The sequence below is a fragment of the Sinocyclocheilus rhinocerous genome, unplaced genomic scaffold (genome assembly GCF_001515625.1).
Source record: "Sinocyclocheilus rhinocerous isolate Xijiao unplaced genomic scaffold, SAMN03320098_v1.1 scaffold711, whole genome shotgun sequence".
NCBI classification, from domain to species: domain Eukaryota; kingdom Metazoa; phylum Chordata; class Actinopteri; order Cypriniformes; family Cyprinidae; genus Sinocyclocheilus; species Sinocyclocheilus rhinocerous.
The window spans coordinates 2,223,967-2,247,214 of NW_015641018.1; the positions used below are offsets into that span (position 1 = coordinate 2,223,967).

The 23,248-nt window shown below is 37.1% G+C and overlaps 1 protein-coding gene and 1 long non-coding RNA gene across 2 annotated transcripts in view; both read right to left on the reverse strand.

The window, feature by feature from the left end:
- LOC107753873 (ephrin-A2-like) overlaps positions 1-23,248 on the reverse strand; it is a 140,936-nt gene that overhangs the window by 38,858 nt on the left and 78,830 nt on the right. The gene's annotated exons all lie outside the window — the stretch shown is intronic.
- On the reverse strand, positions 6,527-19,652 carry LOC107753808 (uncharacterized). Its single transcript, XR_001641506.1, has 3 exons — positions 19,565-19,652; positions 18,729-18,731; positions 6,527-6,537 (listed from the first exon to the last, which is right to left on the reverse strand). It is a non-coding gene; the product is annotated as an uncharacterized LOC107753808 (long non-coding RNA).

Genomic DNA, 23,248 nt, shown 5'->3' on the forward strand with positions numbered 1-23,248 from the left:
ACACACACAGCAGTCCAAATGTCTATCGTGTGAGTATCTCACGTAAATATAGTCGGTTATGGATTAAGTGAACGTAAACAGGTGGGTGAAAACTGAACGTGTGTCAGTATTACATGCATGCCTTCCTTCTTAAAGGGACAGCATTCCTAATTAAGTACCTATCCTTGTCATTAATGTTAACCAACAAAAGATGTTTAAATATGTTAAGTAAACCTACTGTATCTGAAAAATTAGTTTAATTTGTATCTCTTTCGTATTTGTCTTATTGTCTTATTCTGCTTCTTTTTCAAAAATAATAAATTATATATATTATATATATATTATATGAACAACTATAATTTTTATAAGTTGCTCCCTTTTCACAACTGTTAAAAGGATAGTTCACCCAAAAATTAAAATTGTCATCATTTATTCAAGTTTTTCCAAATTCAATCCTTGATTCAAATTTCTCATAAGCTTAATTGATTTGGTCTAAAGAGAGAAGAATTAATGATTATTTTTGTTTGAAGACTACATATAAAATAGCTACCAAAATAAATGTTGGTAACTGCAGTTTGACTAAAAGTAATGACTAAAAGTTGACAAAAATGCAATGACTTTTCGTCGACTGAAACTAGACTAAAACTATATGAAAGACTCAAATGACTAAAATGTGACTAAGACTATTAAGCATTTTCATCTCAAGATAAAGACTAAGACTAAATCAAAAATGCCTGTCAAAATTAACACTGATCAGAATGAATCTTTTGGAGTGGTTAAAGGGATAGTTCACCCAAAAATGAAAATTCTATCATGAATTACTCACTCTCATGTCGTTCCAAACCAGTTCATCTTCGGAACACAAATTAACAGTAGCAGTAGTACTACTGAGGAAACAATTAATTGCATTTTTTGCTAAGTTTTTGTTATGTTTTTTTTATTTATTATTATTTACATAAATCACACTGAATTTTTTTTTCCAGTCAATTAAACTGCTCAAAAGAACCGATTCATCTAAACACATAGCGTGTTCATAGCAATTGTCCTGTTTGTTTCTTTAGGTCGAATGAAGCGAGCGTCACATGACATCTCATTAAGACATCTGTCCTTCTCCTGCCTCCCCATCCACTCTCTCCCATTTCCTGCTGGTTACACATGCCCCTCTCTCTTTGTTTCTCCGTCTCTTGAGGATACATCTTTTTTTCCAGCACTGCCCTCCTCTATTTGCATCTTCTCCTTCAAAACCCTATCTCTCGTCCTCTCTCTCTCCCTTTTTCTCTCTCCCATTCCTCTCATCATTATCCGGAGGGAAAGAGCAGAAGTCTTTGATCTGGTCTTGCTTTTTTCAGAGGTTGAGGAGTCCTGAAATGGGAAGTGCTCTCCAATTAGCTCGGGTTAAATATTTCAGAGGCTACACAGCTATTTTTTTTTCATCTTCCCTCCACCTCCCCCATATATAGAGAGGCTCCTATTAGATGCTACATAGGAAACCTGTATTCAGCCTGGAACGCAAACCTCCTCGCATTTCTGCTTTAGGCTCCATGAAAAATACACTGCATTTGAGGGGGAAAACATCAGGCTTTGAAACAGGAAAAGGCCCAGGGTTAAGGAAACCAGATTTGGGTCTTTAATGTGACCATTTCAGTCCTGAATGTAGCTTCCAAAGCTGCACGTCTTACTATGTTATGATTGCTAATCTAGTTTCGTAGCATAAAAACCATTCAAAAAGCAAACAGAACTATAAAAACATGACATGGAAATCCTGAGTTATTCAAAGAGACAACAGCCTGGCTGGATACATTATATCCAACTAGATTACCCAGCGAGTGTTGTGACGAGGAACTTCGAGACACGAAACGAAAACAGATCCACATTTGATGCTCATCTCATGAGCCGCAGCTGGAGTGAAACGCCTTTGACCTTCCTGTCAGTTATGGACAAAAACCTGATGAGACGAAGGTCAAAGGTCAGAGGGGTCAGAGCGGGCTAGTCTCTCCACACAGTTCAGCTGCCGCCACCCATCTGACCGGGATTTACGATAACAAAGTGCCAATCACGTATTGAAGATCTGTCCTGCCTATTTTATCCCTCTTTAAAATACAAGAAATCTATTAAAACATGCAGCCAGCATTAAATAAGATATTCTAAATGTTGTAAATGGCCACAAGCCCATAAGCAGAATGTAATGAAACTCCATCTGTGGTTTTCCACATCTACAATAAAGGCTCTTGGTGCTCAGGTCCCCAATGAGCTGTGCGTTAATACCACGCCATTCACACATTCTCTCCGCTCACCTCCCGCCCGACGCATTACATGCAGAACCATCACAGCGTTCCAGCGCCAAACTACCACGCATTACAATACAATGTGCATGAAGCCAAATAAAAGAGTGATTTTCTTCTTAGGTGCCTCTACACTTCCTAATGAAATCCTGGGGAATTACGGATAAGCACCACAACTGAATTATTAAATTTTCACAAACTGTTGCTCACTTATTAGTTTTTTTTTAATAATTCCATTTGAAGTGTGTTAATGAGGTTGGTGAGCCTTGGCCTTTCTTTTCCCAGACGGAATAGAAAAGGAAGGTGAAAATAATGTAATACCAAATTAGCCAATAAATGGAGAGGAGAGAATGTGTCTACAGGGAGTTTGGCCTGTGTTTAAATTCAGAGTGCAAAAATACATTTTTTTAAATGGTTTTTTTGTTGTTGTTGAATTGCAAAACGTCAGACCGTAATTCATAATGCAATTAAAATACACGCTGCATTCTCAGCACTGCCACAAAGAGCACTAATGGGCATTAGCCCTAGCCTAATATAAAAACGCATGTTAAGTATGTTTGCAAAGCAAACATGTTTGGCATATAATTAATTTTGTAATTGTGTACTACGTTTCTGGGCTAATTATATGTATAATATTTTTGTAATTATTATTTTTTTTATCATATAATATAGTGGCTTTTTTTGGGGTCAGTAAGATTTTTTTAATAATACTTTTATTCCGCAAGGATGCATTAAATTAAAAAAAATGACAATAAAACATTTATAATGTTACAAATGATTTCTATTTCAAATAAATGCTGTTCTTTTGAATGTTCTACTCAACAAATCAAGTTAATTCAAAGAAAACAAAATTATTCAGCAGCACAACTGTTTTCAACATTGATAATAATAAGAAATGTTTCTTGAGCAGCAAATCAGCATATTAGAATGATTTCTGAAGGATCATGTGACACTGAAGACTGGAGGAATGATGCTGAAAATTAAGCTTTGCCATCGCAGGAATAAATTACAATTAAATTGTAATACTATTATACACTGTTACTGTTTTTACTGTATGTTTGAACATTTTTATTTACTAAAAAAAAATCTTACCAAGCCCAAACTTTTGAATTGTAGTGTTCAACATGTACATTTTTATGTATATACTGTATGTATAATGGCTATAACAATAATTATTATTTACAGCTATAAATCAAAATTTCAACTTTGTTGGACACTTAGACTACACTGTAAAAAAAATCCCGTAAAATATACGGTAAAAAACCGGCAGCTGTGGTTGCCGGAATTTTACCGTAAAAAATACGGTAGCAACGTTTTAGGTTTTACGGTTTTAACTTAAATTTACAGTTAAATACCGTAATTTCATTAACTGATATAATATTAATATACCAACCTATTGAAGTACTGAAATCTGTTTTGTACCTTTGTAATACACTGATAACCACCAAAAGCAGGTGCTGATGAGAAAGTCACATGATGAACCAAAGCCCATCACAAGCAGCTTTTAAATAATAACATATATAGAAGGTGCACAGCGTCATTCACACAAACACTAAACACCATCATGGTAACACACATGAAACTGAAATAATACAATAAACATTCATTTAACAACATTAGGTGTAACACACAACCCTAATATACAAAACTGATAAGAAAAAACTAAGAAGAAACCGTTATTTCAACAAAAAAACATCAAATTTGAATGTAATGCAGGGAATTCTGGGAATGTCAATTTATGGTTATTCACTGTAAATTATACGGTATTTTTCACTTCCAAAACCGGTGTACTACCGTAAAATTTATGTCCAATACATGTAATGTCCAATACAGTTTTTCACCGTATATAGTAGGGGAATTTACCGTTAACCATTTAACAGGTTTTTACTGTAGCAGTCTTTTACCATTAAATTCACGGTCACTTTTTACAGTGTAGGCACAATAATCATGATCATAAAGCCATTTTCAGCAAAAAGGTCCAAGAATGAGAGAGAGAGAGAGAGTGCTATCAATCTTTTAGTAATAAACAGATCAGAAAATGAAGTAAAGTGGTTTATCAATATGAGAGAGAGGGAGAGGAATTTCTAAAGGAGTGAAGCAGGGGGCGGCCACAGAGCGCAGCAATGCTGACCAACTGAGCAGGTTTGATCCTGTTCAAGTGCTGCTCTTGGTTAATGGCTGTATTGATTGGTCTCAGCGCTGCTCTACTGAGTTGCTGTTTCTGAGGGAGCCGTTGGCCGTTGGCCTCAATTGAGTAGCCGCTCCACTTATCTGATGTAAAGCTCCACCCAGACCTTGTATTCACATCAGGAGCCAGTGTAAATGACTGGCACACTCAGACCATGACCAACACGCCTACACACATTCTTAAGTGACTTTTTTTTAAAAAAGCAGCAAAGTTTGCTTTTTTTCATTAATTAATTATTTTTCTTTTATTTTTTCTTTTATTTTAAATAAAGTATTTATTTTATGAATACTTTTCTATCTTGAATAAATTATATTAATATATTTAAGCAGCATACGTAAGCATAAATATACACAATGCATACAGTCAGTTTATAATGATCTTTTTTTTTTTTTATCGGGGCATTTTAACGAGTACGAGTACGAGTACAGGAGCTCAATATTGGGCCCGATACTGATACCAGTATCGGTATCGGTGCATCCCTAATATTTAAAATGAACATTTCTCTTTCTTTCCCTAAATCTTGGATTAATTTTTTTCTGTAAAAGAGCTCACTAGGTTTGCGAACAGAACATATGTTGTTGCACGTGTACAAACATATAAAAAACACATTAAATATGTAATACTACAGCAGTTGCTGTCATTAATCACAGGGCTGATGAAAAGTGCTGTCCTGTGCAGAAAATAATGTTCTTGTTTATTGTAGCTAAGTGCACAGTAAGACTAAAAGGGTTTTCACACTGACAGTAGAGCCCTGCACGGGCCTCAAATATAGGCCCTAGCCCGGCCCTGGCCCGAGACGCTCAGGCCCTGGCCCGGCCCGGGTCCGACAGCTCATCAGAATTCTTGGCCCGAGTCCGACCCGAGCCCATCTTTTTTTTTCCCCTTCTCCCAAAGCTTATACTACTGTTTCAGCTATTAAATTAGTTCAGTTTTGTATGTAATGTCAAAGTGATTATATTTCGTTAATTTAGAAAAACGTTTGGGGCATTTTTTTGTTCGTTAAATGTAAGTTTTTGTTTTTTTAAAGTAACGACCAAGTGGCCAGCGGCAGACAGTGAGTTGATCTTAGCCTATGTTTGATCAATTTAGCCTTCTCAAATTGTGCAAGGATATGTTTGCAAATTCTGTACTGCACATGACCAATTGACTCCTGTTTGCCGTGGTAATCAAATCAAGACTCTTCCAAAATACAGCTTTTCCGAAGCATTGGGAACTTTTAGCTATACTGTCACCTATATGTTAATGCGTGTGTATGTGCGTAGGCGATGTATAATATTTATAATATAATCAATATAACCCGACGGGCTTGCAGACCTCTAACTGACAGTGCAAAGCAACCAGAAATCATTCATTTTGAATAAGATTTAACGATTTTCACATAAGCGACAGAGCCCATGATGAAACAAACTTTATGCAAATTCGCAGTGACTCGATGTGGCAGCTAGATTTAGACCACGTTTCTCCGATAGCCGTCCATCCAGTCGAGTATGAACGCCTACTACCAACAGTACAGCGACTTGACCACCTCCAGTGATCTAACTGCTGTCAGTGTGAACACCCTTTAACGTCTCTCTTCCAAAAACAGGAATTTTGTTATGCAAATTCCTGCCAAAAAAATCCACGCACAACCATGCTCAGCACCAACCGCCCAAAAAACCCAGGCATGTGCAATCAGAAAATCTCAAAAGCGAAAACAAGAATCTTTCCGAATGAAATCAAACATGGCAACGGCGATGGGCTCGCCTGACAAATAAACAGATCTGTGGCTCTGGAGCAGGGCAGCATTCTGGTTTAAATTCTCCCAAAGCTACTAATACGTTCCAGCTCTGGCTGTTTATTGGTAGTGAGAATGAAGACTTTTTAACGACATGCCACATCAGCGATTGCAAGCAAACGGTCTGCTCTTCTAGAGGTTCCTGGAGGGCCGGAGTGGGCAGAGATCAGAGGATCCGGCCTGTGGTGCGGCACAAGGCAGTAACGCTTGGGAGGAGCCATTACAACTGGACTGAAATATACACAAGCATACGTACAGTTTAACAGCCTTAATTAGAAAAGGAGGCAACTAATGCTGCAAATCCTCAAACACACCTCTTAAATTACGCGGTAGACCAAGTGATCTGCTCCTAATAAGCACTGCTGTCTTTTTAAGCCAAATACACATTTAAACACTCAAGAATCTCCCTTTAAGCAATAAGCAGGAGACTGGGGAGTGTTGTAACACAGGCTGGGTTGTAATACCTAGAGTTTAACCAATTACAAATTAATAAATAAAATAGGGTAAAATATTACACAAGACCACCACCCAAGTGAGGTGTCTTGTATAGAATATAGTCATATAATCTTATATAACATTTAAAATATTTGGGTCAATGACAGAATCTACACAACAAAATATTTTAATTTAAAATACATATGCCAAGTTTTTTTTAAAAAGAAAAACTCACTGTATTCATGCGGGTTTCATGTTGTTTTGAAAAGAAAAGCTTAGATTTAAGCTTTGTCACTAAAATGCCACTAAAAATGTCATGTGGTGTAACCATCAAACAAAAAGTAATAAGATATTTTCATTATACCTTAAAAGCATCAAAAACATTCACATTTTTTATACAGATATTACTATTCATAAATATAAATTGATCAATTATACATTTAGATTTTACAACCTGCTCTGACTTTGCACCAGTAAAATGGTGAACCAATGGTTAGACCATATGACTTTTAGTTTGGCCGACAAAAGTTTTTTTTTAATATTAATAAGCAGTTTTCTTATTAATATTATTATTATTTTTTAATTTTGATGATTAGAGCTTACAGCTCATGAAAGTCAAAAATCCAGTATCTCAAAATATTAAAATATTTACATTTGAGTTTCATAAATATAATTGATCAATAATACATTTCGATTTTACAACCTGCTCTGACTTTGCACCAGTAAAATGGTGAACCAATGGTTAGACCATATGACTTTTAGTTTGGCCGACAAACGTTTTTTTTTTTTAATATTAATAAGCAGTTTTCTGCTTATTTTTATACATTTATTTTTGAATAAATTAACAGATTCTGACCTATTTTTATTTGATTTATTACAATAAATTAATGAAAATGTATCAGACATATATGTGAATAAGTTTAAGACATGTAGCTTAAAAACGGCTTAAAAATGGCTGCAGGATTTTCTAATAGTAAATTTAACAAATAACTGAAAGCAACACATTAAAATGTAAAATTTTGAAGTAGATAGACTAAAATAGTATTTTCTTGTAAAATTACTTTAATAATCTTTGCTTTATTTAAACCATAAAAATAAATGTTTTTATAGTGTAGATTAAATAACATGTTACAACACTCCCGTTGCCCCTATGTCGTCACAGACTTTACCCTAGTAAAACAATTATATATTTAAAATACATTTATTTCATACTAAGTGTAGTTCAAATGTATTAACATATTTACTGACATATTGCTCGAGACTTTCTGATATAAAAACTGTAATTAAACTTTATTTGGAGCACAATGCACATTTCTTAATATTAAGCCTAAAGCCTGTGTTTTAATGTCACTATTGATGATGATTATATGATCTTTGAATAATATCGGTCTTTAAAAGCAAGATATTTAAAATGTACCTAAAGTATACTTGCAATAGTTCCACTTTATCACAATCAAATATACTTCAGTATATCTTTAGCTGGACTTCAGCACTACTTTAGCAGTGCATTTAAGTACAAAATTAGTTGTTCCAATTTAGCAGACTTTAAGTATACCAGTTTAGTATACTAAAAATACAATTACAGGGTATTTTAATTAAGTATACAAATATGTAAATGTATTAGTAGTATACTTGGCATGAAATAAATGTATTTCAACTACATTTTACTATACAGGTGCATCTAAAAAAATTAGATTATCGTGAAAAAAGTAAAAATTTTTGGAACTTATTTCAAAAAGTGAAATTCATTACATGTAAAGTAAAACATTTCAAAAGTTTTTTATTTTTATTTTTATTTATTTTTTGATGATTAGAGCTTACAGCTCATGAAAGTCAAAAATCCAGTATCTCAAAATATTAAAATATTTACATTTGAGTTTCATTAAATGACCATCCCTACAGTGTAAATTCCGGGTATCTCTTGTTCTTTGAAACCACAATAATGGGGAAGACTGCTGACTTGGCAATGGTCCAGAAGACAATCATTGACACCCTCCACAAAGAGGGTAAAATCACAGAAGGTCATTACTGAAAGGGCTGGCTGTTCACAGAGTGCTGTATCAAAGCATAGTAAATGCAAAGTTGACTGGAAGGAAGAAATGGGTAGGAAAAGGTGCACAAGCAACAGGGATGACCGCAAGCTTGAGAATACTGTCAAGCAAAGCCGATTCAAACACTTGGGAGAGCTTCACAAGGAGTGGACTGAAGCTGGAGTCAGTGCATCAAGAGTCACCACGCTCAGACGTCTTCAGGAAAAGGGCTACCAAGCCACTTCTGAAACAGAAACAACGTCAAAAGCATCTTACCTGGGCTAAGGAGAAAAAAATGTTGGACTGTTGCTCAGTGGTCCAAAGTCGTCTTTTCAGAGAAAAGTACATTTTGCATTTAATTTGGAAATCAAGGTCTGGAGTCTGGAGGAAGGCTGGAGAGGCACAGAATCCAAGCTGCTTGAAGTCCAGTGTGAAGTTTCTGAAGTCAGAGATGATTTGGGCTGCCGTGACATCTTCTGGTGTTGGTCCATTGTGTTTGATCAAGTCCAAAGTCAATGCAGCCGTCTACCAGGAGATTTTGGAGCACTTTATGCTTCCATCTGCTGACAAGCTTTATGGAGATGCTGATTTCCTTTTCCAGCAGGATTTTTAGCACCTGCCCACAGTGCCAAAACTACTTTCAAGTGGTTTGCTGACCATGATATTACTGTGCTTGATTGGCCAGCCAACATGCCTGACCTGAACCCCATATGGAATCTATGGGATATTTTCAAGAGAAAGATGAGAAACAGTCGATCCAACCATACAGATGAGCTGAAGGCCGCTATTAAAGAAACCTGTAGAACTTGAACTTTTCTGTTTTGAAAATCCATATTTTCTTAGTGTGAAAATTGATCTTAGAAAATATTCTAATATTTTAAGATACTGGATTTTTGACTTTCATGAGCTGTAAGCTCTAATCATCAAAATTAAAACAAAAAAAAACTTTTGAAAGGTTTTACTTCACATGCAATTAATCTAGAATATATGAAAGTTTAACTTTTTGAAACAAGTTACAAAAAAAAAGAACTTTTCACGATATTCTAATTTTCTGAGATGCACCTGTATTTATTTTTCACTAGGGTAGTCTTCTATAAAGAGATAAACGTGAGTTACTGAGTGAGCAAGTGAGTAAACTAAGTGACCTGAAGTGCTCGAGTTGCTCTGTCAATCCTTATTTCAGTCTGACAGGCTAACGTTCGGCTAGCCGGCACTGACAGCTGGCCGATAAAATGAAATGCACATCGGGAGATGGGCGAGCGACTTGGGGGTCAATCTTCTCAGAGGCACAGCGGATGGAGAAGCGCCGGGGCTAATTTCTTTATAGGTTCTGAGAGGCTTTACATGCGTTTGGGCGGTGAAAAGTAATGCGGGTGTGAGGCTGCGAGTGAAGGGGTCCATTACGTCCCGGTTTGTCCATCAGCGGCAGCTCGTTTCCACACGCACGCGGCCGAGCGTTCGCCTAATAGCATCTACTGTGGAATTAGCGTGGATCAATGAGCCCCGCGTGTCCGGTTTCACTCGGAAGATGCTCTCTTGTGGCAGATGGTCAGCAGTTTATCACTTCAATTAGCTTTCGCGCACAGAAGCACTCGGTCGAGTCGGCTTTGGGCCTCGCCAAGTCCAGCGCCACCGCAAGGCCCGCTAAATTGTTTCTCTCCCACCTGCGGCACCGAGCCACATCTCGAATCGCATTTCCGCCACCTACCAGCTGAATTAAAGCATTAGGCTTTCACTACTGCCTCAAATCAGGAGATTAAAAATGGCCAAGAATTTGAGAAATCGCCAGCAGGACGGACTTTAATGGTTCTGGATGATGGATTAGTTCCGCTAGCGGCCGAGGGATCTCCGTTTCACGTAAACAGATTATTTCATTAAGGCCTTTAATTGGTAATAGATTATATTGATCAAGGCTTTTGTGTTTCGGCCAGAGAGGCCGACGACTTTCCTGCTTTCCTCATTGGCTGGGGCTGTCAGGATGACACCGTGAGGAGCTTTTTACCTGCATCAGATGATTGGTTCAGCCTTCACATCTCATTTGACTAATGTGGCACACCAGCCTGTCAGGCACTGTGCACTCTCACTCTTCTGGAGAGCTGCCAAGCATTTCTTCCACATTTGCAATTCAAGACTGTCACGAAATTAAATTCGTCCTGTTCCTCGGCGTGAAGAGGGATGTGGGAGTATTCAGTGCCATCATCGCTTTGCAAGGGTATTTCCAGATTTCATTTCACTTGTCTGTCAGTGAAAGACTCTGAGAACGCCGCATGTGGGCATTTTCTGTGGTAAACGCTTCAACATGGATGGAGTAACTTTGTTAAAACGTTAGAAACGATAAAATACATTGGATTTTCTGAAGATGCTCTGAAGATACTACTGAAGATAATATACTTTTGGGTGATTTCCAGGGAACAGATATCTGCTTACATTGTTTGGATGCCAAGCGGTTACACAAGTCAAACGAGCCCATGTCCTCTCCATGACATCATTTCCTGTTTCTCTTTCTTTATTTCTGCATGTTTGTTGGACCACATGACTTGGTTTTCCAGGCAAAAAAAAAAGAGTCAAATATTAATAAGCAGTGAAGCATATTTGTAAAAAAATTAAATAAATAAATACATATTTTTTAAATTATAGTAATTTTTGGATTAATATTTTATTTAGTAGGGATGCATTCATCTAATCAAAAGTGCTCTTTTGAACTTTCAACTCATCAAAGAATCCTGAAAAAAAAAAAAATATCATGGTTTTCACAAAAAATATTAGGCAGCACAACTGTTTTCTTGGATTATAATAATACGAAAGTTTTCTTGAGCAGCAAATCAGTATATTAAAATGATTTCTGAAGGATCAGGTGACACCGAAGACTGGAGTAATATATCACAGGAATAAATTACATTATAAAATATATTAAAATACAAACTATATGAAGATAAATTATATAAGATATATAAAATATACAAAATATAAGCGACTTCTTTCAGAATTAAAAAATTCTGTCTCCAACTTCTAACAGCATTTTTTAAAAGAAATTATAAAATATTATATCATACTAGTACGGTTTCCTTCATGAAAAATATGCCTCAAAAATGAATTTTAATTCATAGAACATGTGCATTCAAGTCATTGTATATATAGTAAAAATTGCATTTGAATGCACTTTCGAATAAAAAAGATCCATCAACATGTAATTTTTCCCATTAGCTATAGATACTAGTCATAGCAAGCAGTACTAAAAGTAAAATGATATGTTAAGAAAACTAGAAAATGAATAACACCGTCAACCTTACTGTACAAAGCAAATGAATTAATCAAGAATATGATCTAAGCGCAATATTGGTAAGTCATCTTAGAAGGTCTATCTGTATGGAAGACAAGCTTTCAAGGTTGCATCCTTTCCTTCTCCTCCCGTCTCTCTTTCTATAAGTGATCATGTATTCCTGGGCAGGATCTCCTCAAGTGTCGAAGTGCCAGTGGGTAAATGTGGATCAAACATAGACATCTATCGAGGTCTCTACCTGCGGCACCCGCCAACTGCCACTGTCACAGGCCACCGAGAACACCCGCTACACCTCGTCAAGAAATTTTCAAATAAATCCATTCATTTCCACATCAAAGCCGGCACTGTTGTCTGTCCTCACTAGCAGAGCTTGGCAGGTTGAACTTGCCTCTTGGCAAGGTACTCAGGGTTCATTTTTCCAGTAGGCCTTCACTCAAGGACAGGTAAACTCTGCTCTTGTTTGTGTGAAAGATTATTTTGGCTTGAGGTTTTTAGACGTATGATGGGACAACTTTGTAAATAGAGTTTCCTGACCTTTCAAACTTTCCTGATTATATCTTTGGTGTCGCAGTTTAATTAGGAGTGTTTGCCAAGAAAATTATCACTAATAATATTGCACATAATTATGGTTAGGGATCTGAACAAACTCGTAACCCCAAATATTAAGCTTTGGATTGCAACTCATCCCATGCTATTTGTGCTTCAGACAATTTTCTTCACCTCAAAGAGCACTTCTTGTTGTGGAAAAGCATTTATATTTGTGTAAGGGACAACCAAATTGAAGAAACAATTGAACAGTCTTACAGAATACTGAAAATGTTACCTGAGCCATATGTAGGGACTCATCATAGTGAACTAGAAGGGGGATGTTTTGAAATCCACCTAGCAACCACCCAGAAGACCCTAGCAACAACCACATAGAACATTAGAAAAAAAAAACTAAAAACATCTATCTATCTATCTATCTATACCGCACACACACACACACACACACACACACACACAGTCAATCCAAAATTTATTCAGACACCTTCAGCATTTCTCACATTATCACAGTTTATTCGCTATAGTTTAGAAAATGGTAATAAAATATGACGAATTAAGAGTTAAACTGTTTCAGAACAAATTCATCATGATAATGTCAGATAACTTTGATAGAAAGGTATGTAATGAATTAGGTTCGATAGCTGTCAGCTGTTAAATTTAAGTACACAATTAGATAATACCAATTTAGGTCAACCAATTACCAAGCAATACTTAATTTTGTTCAGTCTGTGGTGTAAAAAGGTCGCATTAGCCATTAAAGAAAAAACACTTAAGCAAAACATGGACAGGTCAAAGTGTAGATAGATGTGATTTGTCAAGTCAGTTCTGTGAATTTCCTTGAATTTCAGTGAATTTAGGCCATTTCCTTTCATTTAAATTCAAATTGCAATTCGATATCCTGTGCGATACCTCAATTCAAATTTTGAATGGAGCACAACCCTGACACCCAGATAACCACCAGCAGCACTGAAGCATCATGGCACCTTTTGCACACGCAAGCACCATCCACATTTTCAGAAAATGTTGCAATTCCGTTCTCTGAACGTTCGTTCCTCATTGTTAACATCGGTACTGACAGCCTGCTGTGCTGAAAACCCAAATCTGGACAGCAGCGATCATGCATTAATTCCCAAGGCCTCTTGGGTTGTTGATCCCTGAGGCACTAGACTGCCACGATCCATCAGTATCAAACTCACTGACGGCCTGCTCCGACCCATAGCACCCAACAGCAAAAGGCTAAAGGTTAGCATGTAGCTAACATACACAAACACACATCTGTCACGCAGCAGACAAAACATTTATCCGGACCGCACGAAAAACAGTAGCAAGGCTCGTGTAAACAGTTGCTGCGTACTTGCCGAGGTTGAGAGTGTGTATGTGGAAGTGTGTCCCACAAAGCGTTAAAACGCGGGCCCTCCCGCCATGTGGCAGCAGGGACTGTGCTTAGCCATGTGCAGAGAGGCGCTGATGGCAGAATGGGGAGGTGCATCCGTAACGGACGCGCCCTCTGCGTGTGACGGACTGTCAGAGGGAAGGTGGGTTGGTCGGTGGCAGGACGGACCCCGCCAGTTGAGACTGACTGATGTGGCGGGGGGTGACGAAGCGTTGGTGGCTGCCAGCTTTGGTGGGTATTCAAGAGTGGCACACCTATCAAGGCAGGTAGGAGGGTGGCCACATCCGACAGTCCTGAGGTTCAACTGCCTATCAAGGCGAAGCAGGTGTACATGTCACAATGGCTGACTGAGATTGGCCAACGATCCCAGCGTGTGTATGTGGGAAGGGAAGGAAGTCTGTCAGAACGCAGCGTGGCTCACTTATCCTCTCTCCAGCTGTCACCTCAAATCTGGATCTGTCATACCTGTTTACACACTTGACACCTTATTACTGGGCAGCAATCGAAGCCCAAGGGTCCAGCTCCGTTGGTTTAAAATCGTTCGTCCTCATTCATCTCTGATTTATCGACTAAACATTCACACTGATACTCTGCTACATCCGCTTGAACGTCTGGCTGCGGTGTCAAAAAGAGGCACAAGATGCTTCCTGCTTTTTGTTTGCACATTAATAAAAATAAAGGTTCCAAAACGTTTTTTTTTTTTTTGTCCCACAGAGAACCAAACAATGAGAGAACCAAACAATAGTATTTCCACTATACAGTCTTAAAAATTAAGATTCTAAAAGTGGGTTTTTGCAGTGATGCCTTCTGTTTCCCAAAGAACCTTTCAGTAATCAATTCTTAAATTAACCATATTTTCTTAGTGTGAAGAACATTTTAATAATCTAATGAAGCTTTTTTCACTCTAAAGAACCTTAAATGATCCATAAACCAATTTTAATAGACTGCTGTCACTTTAAAATAACAGTTCATCCAAAAATGAAAATTCTGTCTTTATTTACTCACCCTCATGTTGTTCCAAACCTGTATGACTTTATTTTTTGTAAGTCTTATTTCATACAATGGAAGGCAATGGTAACCAGAACTGTTTTGTTACCAACATTCTTCAAAATATCTTATTTTATGTTCCACAGAAGTACTGTAGGAAAGTCATACAGGTTTGGAATGATAAGAAGGTTAGTAAATGAAGACAGAATTTTCATTTTTGGGTGAACTATCCCTTTAAGACTAAATGCACAGATCCAGTGTATTGATACACATTGACTAACTGTATGTAGATATCGGAGAAGATAATCCAAAATCTCCATGTTGCTAAGTTAACAACACAACATTCTCACTGCAATAAATAAATATTCTTAATACATATTTTTGCATTATTGTCTGTGTAAGATTAAAAAACTTCTGCACAAATATGAAGAATTCCTTCACTTGTTTTAAGTATAAACAAGTTAAAAACTAGTGGGAAAAAAATCTGCCAGTGCAGCAAGACAAAATACAAAAGCGCACAAAAGCGGGTAAAACAGCTCATTTTTAATTAGTGTGAACTACTTTTGAGAATACATTTCTTTGAACTAATGAAAATATATTTATTCTCTCAGCTCATCCGCCATCTTGAATGAGTTTTTTTTTTTGGACAGTGCTCATCACAATGCATTCTGGGATTTCCCTCTCCACAAAGCATGCATGTGATGCTGCCAAAACAAGTTATCTCGGAAGGTAGCATTTGCGTCGAGCGCACATCTACGATGCTGTCTAAATAGACAGTAAGGCACTGTAATGGAACTAATGTGCATAACGGCAACGGCAACGTCATTATCATTAGATTTAAATATTTATGAGCAGATGTGGCGTACAACATCAAGCTTTACACTTCTGATTTAGTATTTAATCTAATATGCTACTAAAGCCTGCAGGTGAGTGTGTCGAGACATTCAGGGAGAGAGAGCGTTGATCACTCTGGAGTGTTTGTGGACAAAACGTGCGAGCCCATGACAGGAAGCACCTTGTGGGCAGATTTGACTGACAGTACAGGTCACCCTACGTCTGGATCAATCAGAGTTGCTGAGGAGAGAGGGAGGGGTGGGACTCAAGGGGAGAAAGTGGGGTGCTTTGCTCCCCAATCTGAGGGTCTGTCTGTCGGACCGCCGGCCCTGGACGAGGCCGATGCCTGCTGCTCGTCAGCTCGTGGGCAACACATGGTCGAGTCAGCAGCCATTAATGCCAGTCAGCTCGCATTAGCAACCTCTCTTGACTTAGACGGATGCAAATATGGGACACGGAGATAATGCCACATGCTGAGTCCAAAATTAACATTTTGTCACACCTACTAATGGCGGGTGGAAGAATTTCATTTTTTTTTACTGGCAATGACTAGTATTTTTATTAAAATATATTCTTGTCCTTATGAGAGAGGTATTATTCCCCCTGCATATTAATGCCAAACTGTGAGGCGATTGTGCAACTTTCAGCATCATTTTCAGCTAGTCTCAGTCTCTCTGTGAAACTGCACCTGTCACAAAAACGTAAAGAAGACCTGTCGTGATTTAGCTCTTTGTTTATTTGTTTTAGCGGCTAAATGTGAGGAATATTTCACATATGTGTCACCACAAGGAGTTCTGGAGAAAACAACTTCAGGCAGCTTACACTGAGGTAGGAGTTAGAAGATGTGCAAGCTGGGTCGCATGGTTTGTGCGTCATCAATTTGAATTGCTCACCTATTCAGCGACGGTCAGACTATCATGCTTACAATTGATTGTAATCGTTACAATGACGTCATAACCCCTCGAGTTTTGTTTTGTAGAAAACATGGAAACACCAAAGACACTTTAATTTGTTATGCGTTTTATTAGACAGGTGACGACTGCACAGAGTAGCATTATAACAGAACTTTCAAAAGCGGTCGACTGTGGCGTAATAAAAGCTCCGCTGCTTTTGAGCCGTGTGTCACGCTTGTTCAGCGGCCTCGTTTCGCTTCGACGGCTTTCAGCCTCACCCTGCTTCTTACTACGACATTAATGAATCATTAGCTCATCCATGAACATGATTTCTGCCCGAGTCCCGTCGGATTGCATCGGCTGTGGGGATGAAGACCATATCTCCCATGATTCCACACTCAGTCACGGCGTCATCAAACTACACCTTTGTTTCTTTGTTTGTTTTGAATACACTCCCTCTAGCGGCGAAAACGTACATATTGTGCCTTTAATGAGAAAATGAGAAATGTTGGCAACTAGCTGAAATTAAATAAGTTTAATCTTTTACATTGTATTTATTTTATTTAAAATAATGCTTATTTTATGTCAAGTACCAAAATATTATTTATTTAGTTATTTATTTTTTATTATAATTAGCTTGGTAAGTTTTACTCTGGTACTGCAGCCACATGTAATTTAACATTATCAGGTCATTATTATTATTCATATTATTATTATAATCATTATTATTATTATTATTAATTACATTTTTACACTTAGGTTTTAGTCTTAGCCTAAATGTAGTCTTTTAGTGCATTGGAAAAAATGTTAAATAAATAAAACATTTACAAGCAAATAAAAAATCATGTGAATGAATGAATGAATGAATGAATGAAAAAATAAATTAAAAGCAAATAAATAATCATATGGGTGGATGAATGGCTGGATGGATGAATAATTTAAAAGCAAATAAATAATCATGTAAATAAATGATAAATAGATAGATAGATAGATAGATAGTCCAATAAATAAATAAACAAATAATAACCTAGCATGTTTTAGCATGCTACAATGCATGCTAACCCCAATTTATACAACTAAAATAATGAATGGTTGATTTAAACTTGATAGCATGATGCTGTCTCTGGTCTCTGGCTTACATCGCAACACTGTGTGTGAATCACAACCATACAATACTCCTTTTTCTCTGTGTGAGGACAGAAACACAATGAAGCCAAGACAGGGCATCAAAAGAGGCACATCTTTAACAATCCTTGAGACGCCGTCAGTCTTAAGCACATCTAAAGAGACTCTGCCTTCAAAAGCCAATCATGTGAATCCATTGATTCAACGGGGAGCGTTGTGATAACCAGTATGAATATTAAAAAACCAAACAAACCAGTACATGAAACACACAGGGCCTCGACTGCTTTCCTGGAAAGGGCTGAAAGACATGGCGGACGAGCGATAAAACAACAAAATCCAAAACCCTGCAAGGGATGTCATCACCCTGACACGTTTTGGACAAGATCAGGGACGAGGAGGGGGGTCTCTCCTGCATTTCTTCTTCATCAATTTCCATTTCATTAAAAAGGCTTATGAAAATATGCTCTAATCTTCCAAGAACACACAAAAAGCTCTGAGGTTCACAGAAGATGGGGAGGGGAGGGAAGCTTTTTGTCAAGTTTCTAAAGAGCTCCGAAGCCCTCGTGCGCAATAATGGATGCTGTTCCACAGGTAAAGAGTTTCCATTAAGCATCGAAAATAATTTAATAAAATCCTACCGACGGCTTTCACGCAAAGCCTGTTTTGGGTAATAAGACAGGATGTGTTCTACTTTAATATCAGCTCGTCTCTGATGCCTCGGAGCCCTGCCGACAGACTCACACAGCTCACCCGTGGCCAATTAGTGGAACATCAGGTGTCCGCGGAGGCCCCGTCCCCATCCGGGTTCGGTTTCCTCTGGAGTCGCACGTGAGGTCTCAACATGGCACAGGCCGGCTGTTCAAACATCTCCGCTCACTCCCACAATGCACCGCAGGACCATCACCCTGTACGCTAGAAATGTTACCCAGGGGTCTCATAAAGAGAGATGTTTGAGAAAGAAAAGATCCCAGTTGGAAACAACGTTCTGCCATCTCTCTGAAAGTCACAGTGACAATAACACAAATGGATACATTACAATAATTAGAGACGTCTCATCTCTAGTGTCTCTGGAGGCGACGCGAGTGTGCGTTTGCTGTAGGTTGTTGTTGTGCGTCGAGGGGCGTGGGTGTATTTAAATCAAACTACAAAAACCAAATCAAATCAATCTGCATGGTTCATGAGATATATACAAAAATAACATGCACTCAAATTAAAGTCAATATCAAATGGCCGTAATGGAGGGTAATTTCGGTTGGAGACAGAATGCAAGAGGCCCAGAATAATGAACCAAACGTAAACAGCTAAAATTACCTGAGCAACAATTTGGCCACCCAGCCTCAAACCGCTGCTCTCTGATGACTTGTGCAGATTCACTGCGGTGGAAAATAAATAGTACATTTTCCCATTATTGTAATATGTTTACATGGAGTAAACATTAGGAAATAGCGCCGAGTACGATGTTAATCACCGCTGGCCATGATGTAATGAAAAGATGCGCTGGCCAAAAATCTGCTGTCCTTTACTTCTAATACAAAAGAAAATTGGCTTATCAAACAGATTCTTAATTATTTCATGCCTGTTTGTGTCATGGATTACATAATATAAACTGTGCTTTTGGACAGAGAATTTTAATTTAACACAAAACGTACACGTTTTCATACATAAAATGCATGCCGATAATGACGATAATCTCTGGTCATTTTTACTCGATATGGATTAATCACAGCAGAAATAAACACGACAACAGTCAGTGAATCTGGTTAATAAGTCTGCATGTTCTGCGTCTCTGTGTGAATAAGTGGCGTAATTACACCCGACGCTCGCGGAGTCTTCAGCGTCTGCGTCTCAATATATGAGACATGAACATATGAACTTCATCTCCAGAGCTGCTCTGACAGTCACTTCACCAGCTTTTTGTTTTATTTGAGAAAATCCGCCATAAAACTCAAGTCGTTTGTTGTGCAGCATCTTATTTGACAAAAAATAAAAATGCAATGTTTTGTTTTAAAATAACTGTTATATTTTCAATTGATTACATTTTAAAAGCTCAATTAAATTGTTAATTTTGTATTAATTAAACTTGTATTAAATCATAAAACACAGAATAAATAAAAAATATAATGGATTTCACAAGGTCCTAAATTAAAAGATAGCTACTCTGTGGAGTTCTAAGGTCTAGCATACTTGTGGAAAGCATTTTCTTCCCCATTAATGGATGATAATTATACATAATCGATAAATAATAATCAATATTGTATAGTATGGGGGGGGGAGAAAGAAAGAAAATATTATTGGCAATATAGCCCAGCCCTACTTGAGGGGCAAATTCAATAAACAGTATTTCAATGCAAAAGCCTGCATCTTATTCAGTAATTACCTGAAATTGCATATAGTTCATATTTTCCATATTGTCCAATGTTGTTTTGGGCCCAACTGAAAGTTTCGGTTACACTTTATTTTAAGGTGTCTTTGTTACAGTGTAGTTATACATTTAAGTACTAAGTAATATGAATTAACTGCATGTACTTACTATATGGTTAGGGTTAGGATTAGGGTTACTTGCATGTAATTATGAATCATCTATTGTTATTCCAATAGTACATGTAACGTGTAACAAGTACACCTTAAAATAAAGCGTTACCGAATTGTCTTTTTTGGGTGAACTGTGCCTTTACTTGATTGAAATTATTCTTGAAGCCCACCTATGCCAGGCCTGGGTGCGTCTGGTTCTGTGAGCGCAAACAGCATTTGATTATCAGGCTGAGAGTCTGCAGGCGTCTTTCACACAACAGAATGGCGACCGTCCTGTAATCTGTGCTGTGTCCCTGTGCCACCTGTATCTGCACACACATCATCCGTCCTTTGTTGGAACTCATTCCAACAGGACACACATGGGATGTGGGACACTGGCACTCAGACAGCAATATGTTGCCCTGTTCTCCATCCATCCAGTCTGTTGATATATTAGTCACAATAAAGCCTTCTCTGTTCTATTCCATTAGATTCTGCTCTGCTTGACTGTAACATGATCTGTAACATTCAGTTTGGTTCAATTCAAAACTGATCTTTTATATTATATTTGTTATATTTTCTTCTTGCCTTAGCTATTCCATTGCATTCTGTTCTTTTCATTTCACTATTAATGTTTCAGTCTATTAAATTCAGTTCTGTTCTACTCATAAATTCTATTTTGTTTCAGACTATTCTCTTCTGTTAAACTATTCTGTTTGTTCTATTTTCCAACCATGACCTATTTTATTTCTGTTTTATTCTGGACTAATCTACTGTATTCTATTCCATTCAGTTCTGTTTTAGACCCAACTATTATCTACTATTCATTTCCAGACTGAATTATCTAGTTCATCCTACTGTAATATAATTTTTCTATTCTGTCAGATTGTGACCTGCTTGACTGTAAAATGAACTATAATATTCTGCTTTCTATTTCTATTCTATTTGTTCTATTTTCTTCTAGCCTTATCTATTCCATTATATTCCATTCTGGAATGACCTGTTCTGTTCTATTAAGTTCTGCTACAATAAATTTCTATTCTATTCTATTCTATTCTATTCAGCTGCAAAATTATCCATTACATTTTGTTCTGTTCAGTTCACACATGTTCTGTTCTAGACTAATATATTATATTTCTGTTCCATTCAGTTCTACTCTATACTAATCTATTCTATTCATTTCACATTTTTTAATTTATTCTGTCATACAGCTAAATTATATATTCTATTGTTCTTTTGAGTTCAGTTTTAACCTGTTTCATTCTATTCAATTCAATTCTGCTCTGCTCTGCTCTACTAATAAATTCTTATTCTGTTCTAGACTATTCTTTTATATTCTATTTGTTCTATTTTTCACTCCTGAACTATTTTATTTCTATTTCACTCTGGACTTATCTATTATACTTCATTCCATTCAGTTCTGTTTCACTGAACTGTTAGATTATTTTCCATTCTATACTAATACATTCTATCTATTCTTTTCTACTGTAATAAAACTACTCTAAAAAGTTCAGTACTGTATTTTTTATTTTTCATCTTCTTGACTGATCAATTCTACGAAGTTCTGATCGATTCTCACCCATTCAGTTTCAGCTTCAAGTAGAATCATCTTCTATTCTACTCTGTTTTGTTTTATAAGTAAATAATTTACCAGCTTCTCATCACTGGCAAAATCTGTATCAGAGAGATAAATTCTGAATTTGAATATACGTTCACATCACCGTCACACACTGTTCGTCCTAAATAATTGGCAAGACCTACTGGGGTAGTGAATATTTTTGTTATTCAAATCCCCATTCACAGAAAGCTCACGTCTACATGTGCGGTTGCATTGCATCTATAATTGGATCGTACAAAGGACGCTTATAGCGTTTATTTACTCTTTATCTTGTGTATACCTTTGTGATGAATTACACTAACAGAGCTCCGTACACCAGCACGTATCTCATCTACAGGACATGGTTAGAATTCCACACAGGAAGTTCTCCTGCAGTTGGAGTGGTTCCCTGAGACAAAATTAGGCCACTGTGTTTGCCTGATCCACGTTCTCCTCTGTACAAGAGGACAGAGACGAAAACATGAAGAAAAAAAAAGCCTGGAGCCCAGGGCAATCATGGAAGAGTAAAACACATACAGCCGTCCCATACACACATACACGAACACATACACTTCATGAGGATGACAGGCTCCTTTGCTCAATTCTGTTTGTGAGTTCTCTCTCGCTGCATTTCTCCATGAGCAGCAGATGAAAGAGCAGGATGCTCCAGTGTGAGCCTCCCACGGGCCCCTGAAAACGTCAATACACTCTCCTGCAACACATCTGAAGCAAGATACACACACATACACGCTTACACACACAAACAACAGGGAGAGATCTCCAGCAACTACATGCCACAAACACGAGACATTTTCATACGCTTTTTTATATCAATAAACAACTGATCCTGACAAGTATGAAATTCCAAAGGGGGGGGGTACAGATTTTTGGTTAATTCACTTCAGTTTTTTTTTTTAGTTTTTTTTATATATGTGAGCATGTGTGCCAAAAGAATCAAAACAGCCATCTGTTAACACAGGGTGACTGTAACAACACAAATCCAGGGAAATGAAGGGTTAACAGTCAAAATAAACGCCTTTGTTCATACTTACTTTTACTGTCTTTTAGAGCTGCAGTGTTCCAGATACTTAAAAAGCAGTACCAAACATTTAAAGAGATGCAATATTATCATTTGGTACAAATATGGAGTGTCCTACATGTAGGGTGTAAATACTAATACTAATATTACTACTAATAATAGTAATAGTTGTTAATTCATAAATTAATTTTGAGTGTTATTTATTAATATTATATAAATGTCATTATATACATGAATTGTATAATAATAATAATAATTATTATTATTATTATTATTATTTATTTGTCTTTATTTTTTAAAATGGTCAATACAAGACTACTAGTCTTGGACATGTGGGGTGTAATTTTTTTTTTTT